General features: G+C 35.6%; 1 long non-coding RNA gene across 1 annotated transcript; it reads right to left on the bottom strand.

Moving 5' to 3' along the window:
• Positions 1 to 3,918: 3,918 nt before the first annotated feature.
• LOC141595099 (uncharacterized) lies at positions 3,919 to 4,682 on the bottom strand. Its single transcript, XR_012522262.1, has 3 exons — positions 4,599 to 4,682; positions 4,262 to 4,499; positions 3,919 to 3,995 (listed from the first exon to the last, which is right to left on the bottom strand). It is a non-coding gene; the product is annotated as an uncharacterized LOC141595099 (long non-coding RNA).
• Between the last annotated feature and the right edge of the window lie 3,474 nt (positions 4,683 to 8,156).

Raw genomic sequence — 8,156 nt, 5'->3', positions numbered from 1 at the left:
CACAAAATAAGTTATAGGATTCACAAAATAATAAAAGGAGCAAAATAGGTGATTTTGACCATTTATGACCAAGTTTCACAATATAAGGCCTAAGATTCACGAAACAAGGTTTATGATTCACAAAATAAGAAAAAGAGCAAAATAGGTGATTTCGACCATTTTATGACCAAATTTCACAATATTACCTTCTAGTTTCACAAAACAAGCTCTAAGATTTATAAAATAAGGTATATGATTCACAAAATAAGAAAAAGAGGAAAATAGACGATTTTGACCATTTATGACCAAGTTTCACAATATAAGGCCTGGGATTCACGAAACAAGGTCTATGATTCACAAAATAATAAAAAGACCAAAATAAGTGATTTCGATCATTTTGTGACCAAATTTCACAATATTACCTTCTAGTTTTACAAAATAAGCTCTAAGATTTACAAAATAAGGTATATGATTCACAAAATAAGAAAAAGAGGAAAATAGGCGATTTTGACCATTTATGACCAAGTTTCACAATATAAGGCCTGAGATTCACGAAACAAGGTCTATGATTCACAAAATAAGAAAAAGTCAAAATAGGTGATTTCGACCATTTTGTGACCAAATTTCACAATATTACCTTCTATTTTCACAAAACAAGCTCTAAGATTCACAAAATAAGGTATAGGATTCACAAAACAATAAAAGGAGCAAAATATGTGATTTTGACCATTTATGACCAAGTTTCACAATATAAGGCCTGGGATTCACGAAACAAGGTCTATGATTCACAAAATAAGAAAAAGAGCAAAATAGGTGATTTCGACCATTTTATGACCAAATTTCACAATATTACCTTCTAGTTTCACAAAACAAGCTCTAAGATTCACAAAATAAGGTATATGATTCACAAAATAAGAAAAAGAGGAAAATAGGCGATTTTGACCATTTATGACCAAGTTTCACAATATAAGGCCTAGGATTCACGAAACAAGGTCTATGATTCACAAAATAATAAAAAGAGGAAAATAATTTAAACATTTACAAAATAATAAGGGTTTTAAAATCGAATTCCGGCTTTCTTTTATAAAAACTTAACCATTAATAAATTTCATAAATAAAGAAAGCACTTACTGAATCCTCGTGTAGAACAACACGTTCAGCACTTGAGTCTCCACTTCTAATTTCATAAATTTTTCCTTTCCAGCACATCCTCGTCATTGCCAGGGATTCCCTTGTCCACATTTGATTTCAGCTTTTCTGCTAATCCTAGCCTGAACTCATATTCATATAACGCTTTCAAATTCCAATTCAAATAAAGTGTAACTAAGTATAGCCGTAGTCATGAAATTGTATTGCCGATGGAAGCAAGGACTCGATAATCTTTTGCTTTGGATTGTGATTGTACAAAACAAAACAAAACAAAACAAAACAAAACAAAAAACTAGTTCCTTTGATACAAGTCTCATTTTGTTCTGTTACAAATAACATCTGTTTATTGCTAACACACTGAATTTGCAGAAACCGTTGTGGCTATAACGATAACTGTTGTCATAAGAAATAAGGAAAAAGGTAGTGGTAGAAGGATTACCTCTCCCAATCGCTATAGAGCGGAGAGATCATGTTCTTTAGACATAGCACAAAGTTCCCCTTGCTCAATTCCATAATTACCATGTTGAACATCAGGGTGCTCTTGTGATACTACTCCTATATGACAATTAACTATTTATTTTGAGACATTATTGGAGTACAAATTTATTATGGAATTAAAAATGACAAAAATATGCTACCTATAGTTGTTCTGCCCCTTCCTTGAAAAGATTTGCTGCCTAAAAGAAATCAAAAACAAATTAGGATTACCGTCTTCTTTCTATTCTATTTTGGGAAAAGTGACCAACTATCTACCATAGTCCATAAACCTTAAATTGAAGAGACTTGATACAATTTTATCAATCTATGGGTAATATCGGATAATCAAACTTTTTCCTTACTAAATTAGCAAGTGAGTAATATAGAGAAAGCAAAAGAAGGCGTAAAGGTTTGAAATTATGGCTCCCAATTACGGGACAGAAAAAAACAAATGTTTCTACCAAAAAATCAAGTGTATTCGAGTGGAAGATAACAAGTAAGAGTTCCAAGAGCCATAAACTGTAAATGTATACCTTGAGATTTCCAGTGACATTGAACGTGACAGCGGCAAAATACTGATCTTCATTTCCTGCGAAAAGTACCAACATGGTGTGTTATTTTAGGAAAATAATTCTTCAGTTAATAGCGAGAGTTTACAATCAATATAGTCCAGAGTGAAACGAAGGAGTGTTGCCAGTAAGTTAGGGAAAGGGGAACCCGAACCCATCAACAGGTGCATGATGATGCTAGCTATAGGAATGTTATTCAACCATATATATATAAGCATATTAGTATACAATCCAGGTCACCAATCAATCGATTCAACCACACAATCGATTTATTCTCTGCCAGTGACTCTTGAGAATTCATCACTTTCTTCCCTTTGGCTATTGAACTACTGCTTCCCTTCATATAAAAATTGCCGTCATCCCAAAATGTTTCCCGTGGTCCATTACTCTGCACAGTAGCATTATAAGCCTCAAGAAGCTCTCTGTTTCTGAATATCAGGCAACAATCTAGCCAAGTCAGGAACAAGGTGTGTCAAGTCAAACTGCTTCACATACTCTAGATATTCCCATGTATCTACTGAACCTTGGCGATATTCTTGAGAAATTCCCTTGAAAGCATTATATTTGCCTTCATCGTACTCTAAAGCGACCCGCATTCTCTCCACGACGGTCTTATTAGCAAGTATGAGCATCCTCTGTTTTCTTTTTTCCACTAGAATGCAATCTATTATGTTGCGCGGCCGAGACAAAGCGGAAAGAAAATGCGAGAATCTAATGATGTACTATCCATGAGATTATGAGCCGAGGTAGAGTGGTTCAATCGACTACTACCCCCTGGATTCCTTAAAGTCCATGAACCGCCCATTGCACTACCGTGCTCATCACCGATCGCAGAAGGCGGCATAGCTAGATGACTCGGACCCATTAATTGCTACACGCCTTCGTTGAATCAGCGGTAGAATTAGGAACAAGAGAAGGCCATGGGGTTGAAGTCGCAGAGCGAGGCCGCTACGCAGCCTTCCCGAGAATACTCGGTTCTTTGAGGTAGGGGTGGCGATCCGTGGGGCAAGCAGCGAGGCAACAGGCGTGGGGTAATGAGGCCGCAGGCGTGAGGTGGGGCCGGGACCGCGGGGGAGGCGCCGGAACAACTAGAGCATGCCGGGCGCTTGAAGAAGCGATTCTAGGGCGCGAGAATTAAGAACGGTTGCCTTATTTTGACGCCGTAGCTTAGCTGCCAAAGTGTTCTTCGATTTTGGTTGAGATTGTTGTTGGCTGCTGCTGGGTGCAGTTGATAGTGGAGGAAAGGAAGATTCTACAAGAGGTCCTGCGGGTGACATCTGGGATACAACCTGACGGTATCTTAATGAAGATTCAGACTCACTAGTACCCAATAATTCAAATGATTGCACAAGGCTTGGCTCGGAGGAAGCTGAGGTTGAAGAAGGATCAGACAACACGACACTTGAGTTAATACTCTGAACAATGTTTTGGAAAGCCATATCTTGCTCACTATCCGGTGAAGATTCACGACGGAAAGATCGCCTCCGCCCACGATGATAACCCGACTCATTGTTGCTCCGATATCTAAAATTGGTTTGTATCTGTAAGCAGAATAAGGAAGAAGTGATTGAACATAAATTGCAATGACACGGCCCTGAGGTATCAACCTCTTACATGCTTGCATTTCAGCCCCTCAAAATGGAAATCAGTTCTTTATTTATTTGAGGGTTACATAAGTTGATAATCCCCACCCGATGGCAGTAACAATTCCCGACAACTATTGGATTCTGGATAAGCATACGCGAACTTTGAGCATACCTGAAGCACAATATTCCGTTTCGACCTAGACATGCGGCCTCCATGTTCCAAAGCATTATGTCTCTGCATAAAAGCATACAAAAAAGGTAGTCCCAATCATTAAAAGGTAACAGTACAACATTGAACAGATAGAGTACTTGGGAATCCGTGGATCAGGATCCAAAATTCCAAAGCATGCAGAAACAAGACACCAAAAAGGAGTCATTTGAAATTCCCTAATTTTCTATAGACATAGCATACGGTAGCATGGGGTGAGGTTTGAAATTGAAAACTGGAAAGACAGATTTAAGTATTTAACACAATTGGCCTGCCCAAATTCTCCCTTATACCATTAAATCCTCGGCTGTTTGGAAAGCGATAAACTTTTTCCGAAGGCATTCTTCATCCTCACACAGGTGATGAACATGACGAAAATGATTCTGTAACAAAAAAAAGAAAGAAAGAGAAAGTAACATAACATATGCATGGGGTTGACAATGTAGAAGGGTATTCAAGTTAACTATGGGACAAGAGTCCTTGCCTCGGTTATCATAATCTTTAAAATATTCGTATCGCTCAGGATGTTGCCTGGGAAGTAATTGGCAAAATGTTAAATGGGTTCACGTGTTGGATTGAGAAGCAACTGATAAAAGCAGGGAGAAAGAAATAAAGGGAAGTAAAAGAAACCTTTGACAAAAATGACAAGTGAAGTGTTCCCTGGACATATGATTATAAAGTTCGTTTTCTCCATAAAAAGAAGTACGACAAAATCAAGTCTAGGTTTCATAAAATCAAGTCTAAGTTTGACAAAATCAGGTTTCGCGAAGTCAAGTCTAAGGTTCACATAATCTAGTCCAAGCTTCACAAAATAAAGTCCAGGTTTCACAACAAAATCAGGTTTCACAAAGTCAGGTCTAGGTTTCACATAATTAGGTCAAAGCTTCACAAAATCAAGTCCAGGTTTTAATCAGGTACAAAGTTCACAAAATCACCTCCAAGGTTCACAATATTAGCTCCAACATTCACAAAATCGGGTCCAAAGTCAAATATAGTCACGATCAAAGAGGGACCTATTTCTGTAAACATGATCTTGTGAACCTTAAATGTCAAACTCAGCAACAGTGGTTGATATCAAACTATTTCAAAACTTACATTCTCCGCCCCATTGACTTTGACATTCAATCATGACAAATTTCCATAGTATCTATTCTTATATTTGGAATCTAGAGATAGAATTACTATTATTCAAAGTCGATATCAGTAGACCACCAGAATCATATGGCGACGAAATAATTTACCATAGAGGTAGTACTTTTTCGATAAAAAAACCCAGGAAGTTTGAATTTTGAGCAAGAACTAAGAGTCAAATTACAAACTTACACAGGCAATACGATGTACTACACGCATGGGTGAAACGAGGTCTAGGTGAGTGAAGTTTAAAGTCAATTCCTACTACTGGAGTTCAGTAGCAAATAAACAACAACTTATAATTCGTACTGAAATAAAAATACTAGACGAATGCAAAACAAAACCAATGTGATCCTGTAGTGATAGTTGAAAAGTCTCTCAACAAGCATTTTAAGCTAACTTATAACCATTAAGATGTCAATCATCGACTTAATTGACTATTAATTGAAGTTCAAGAAAAAAATCTAATCAAGCACAAAATTTAACAAAATACATAAAACAGAGTAAATTAAAGTAAGCATACAACCGACATCGGTGTGACGAAGAAGCTCAACAATCTTGCTAACATGAGCGAGTACTTCAAAACGATCAAGCAAGCGCTCGAATCGTGATAGTAATTTAAAAAAAAAAAACAAGTAAAATTAAGCAAATCTATTTGACAAAATGAATGCCTATTTGAAACGCACAATGATCTCATAACTAAATTAGCTTAAACAATGTTTCACCACAGGAAAATCAAAGGCAGCTAAAAATCAAAGGCAGCTATTAATCGTAAAGAATTATAAATCTTGAACAATAACACAAAACTAGCAAAAATTAACTAATTAGATCATAAAATGGTGAAGAAAGAAGAAATTTAAAATACAAAAACTAATGATTTAAACGAAAATTAACAATAAATGAAATCGAAAAAAGAGCAAAAAATAAAAAAATTAAAGAGGAATAAACATAGAAATAATACTAAGCAAAAGGAAAGAAGATTACCACTGAAAGATTGAAGAAATTGCAGAATGAAAAAGATGAATAAGGAGGTTGAAGATGATTTGACGATAAAATCGAAGCTTCGCAAAAGTTTGCGTCATCGCATGAGTGTTTTTCCACAAACCTAGGTTACATCAAATCGTTCATAAGTTTCTAACCAAAAATTTAAAAGAATAAGCAACAAAATCGAAATCTAGCGGAGAAATCGATCAAAACCTGCATAAAGAAGAAAGAAAATCAGTTATTAAACTAGTTCACAGATAATTTAACAAATTAAATAAGTTGATCGAAATTAGTGTGATGGATGCAGAATGAAATCAGGATGAATAAAAATAAAAATTAGGTGATCGAAATTACCTAGATCCGAAAAAATTAGGATGATGATGATGACGATCAAAATTTGAGATATAAAATGGCTATCGAAATGCAAATGAACGGCGAAGATGAGCTACAACACGAGTTGAAGAACTACAGTAGAAGAACGAGAAAGTGAAGAGGGTGCGAGTGAGTGAGTCGGAGTAAAATGACTGAAATTGAAGGGGAAATGTATTTTAGATGGGGTTTTGTATGGGGGACACGTGGCGTCATCTGGTGCATATGTAGTTTTTTAATCTGACGGTTTAGAATGGGTACAGCCGCCTTACCCTAAGAAGGGTGCCTCACATGATTCAATATATATATATATTGAGTCCTTAAGTCCTTATAAGGGCTCTTGGATGAAGGGAATGAAGGGATGAGATTACATCTCAATGGATGACCACGTACAAATCAATCTAGTCTAATTAGCTCCTCATTGCAATTAAGTTACCCACTAATCCATTCATCCCTCATTATCACAAACTCCTTCCCTCTCTCTAAATCTCACAATATCTCCTTTTTCTCTCATCTAACAAAACCAAACAAACAAATCTGAAAAAAAAAAAGCCCAAATTAATTACGCAAAAAAAAAAAAAACCAAAATAACAGTCAAAATGTAACTAAATGCGGACTGCCACAACTACCAGCCCACTCACCCCACAACCACGACCACCAACCACGACTGCCACCCACACCCACACCCACCCACGACCACAACCTAGCCCACACAACCGACCCACGACCACAACTAACCAACCCACGACCACAACCCATCCGGCAAAACCGACCCGCGACCGCCACCCACACCCACCCACGACCACAACCCAACCGACTCACCCCCACAACCACGACCGACTCACCTCCACAGCTCCACAACCGCGACAACCTTCCTCTCCTCCCCTGCCGTCCACCAAACGCCTTCCTCCTCTGCTGGTTTTCAATTTTTTTTTTCGGTTTTTTTTTCTTTTGTTTTGTTTTTTGTTTGTTTTTTGTCGACATCACAAGTTTTGTTTTTGTTTTTGTATTTTGTTTGTTTTGTTTTTTTATATATTTTTTTGGAGTGATTTTGTTTGTTTTATTTCAATTCTCGGTATTTTTTTAAAAAAAATTAAAATTAGATCTTGTTTTTTTTTTTTTTTATAAAAGTTTTAGATCTTGGTTGTGACACTCAAAATTAGTTCTTCACATTTAAAATCTCGTTTTATTATTATTATTATATTTTCTTGTTTTATATTTTATAAATCTCGTCTTATTATTAGATCTTGTTTCTTGGTGATTGTTGGTTGTTGGAGGAGGATGGTGAGGATGTTGGTTTTTTTTATCTATTTTTAGATTTGTTATTTAAAATCTCGTCTTATTATTATATTGTCTTGTTTTATATTTTACAAATCTCGCCTTGTTAAAATTACAAAACCAAACAGTTTTTTCTGTTAAAATTACACTTTTTTCTGTTAAAATTACATTTTTTCCTGTTAAAACTACACTTTTTTTTTTTTGTTAAAATTACAGATTTTTCTGTTAAAATTACACTTTTTTCTATTAAAATTACACTTTTTCATGTTAAAACTACACTTTTTTTGTTTTGTTAAAATTACAGTTTTTTCTGTTAAAATTACACTTTTTTTGTTAAAATTACACTTCTTCTGTTAAAATTACACTTTTTTTTGGTTAAAATTACACTTTTTTCTGTTAAAATTACATTTTTTTTGGTTTAAATTA

Source organism: Silene latifolia, chromosome 1 (assembly GCF_048544455.1).
Source record: "Silene latifolia isolate original U9 population chromosome 1, ASM4854445v1, whole genome shotgun sequence".
NCBI classification, from domain to species: Eukaryota; Viridiplantae; Streptophyta; class Magnoliopsida; order Caryophyllales; family Caryophyllaceae; genus Silene; species Silene latifolia.
This window is presented reverse-complemented; position numbering and strand designations above follow the sequence as displayed.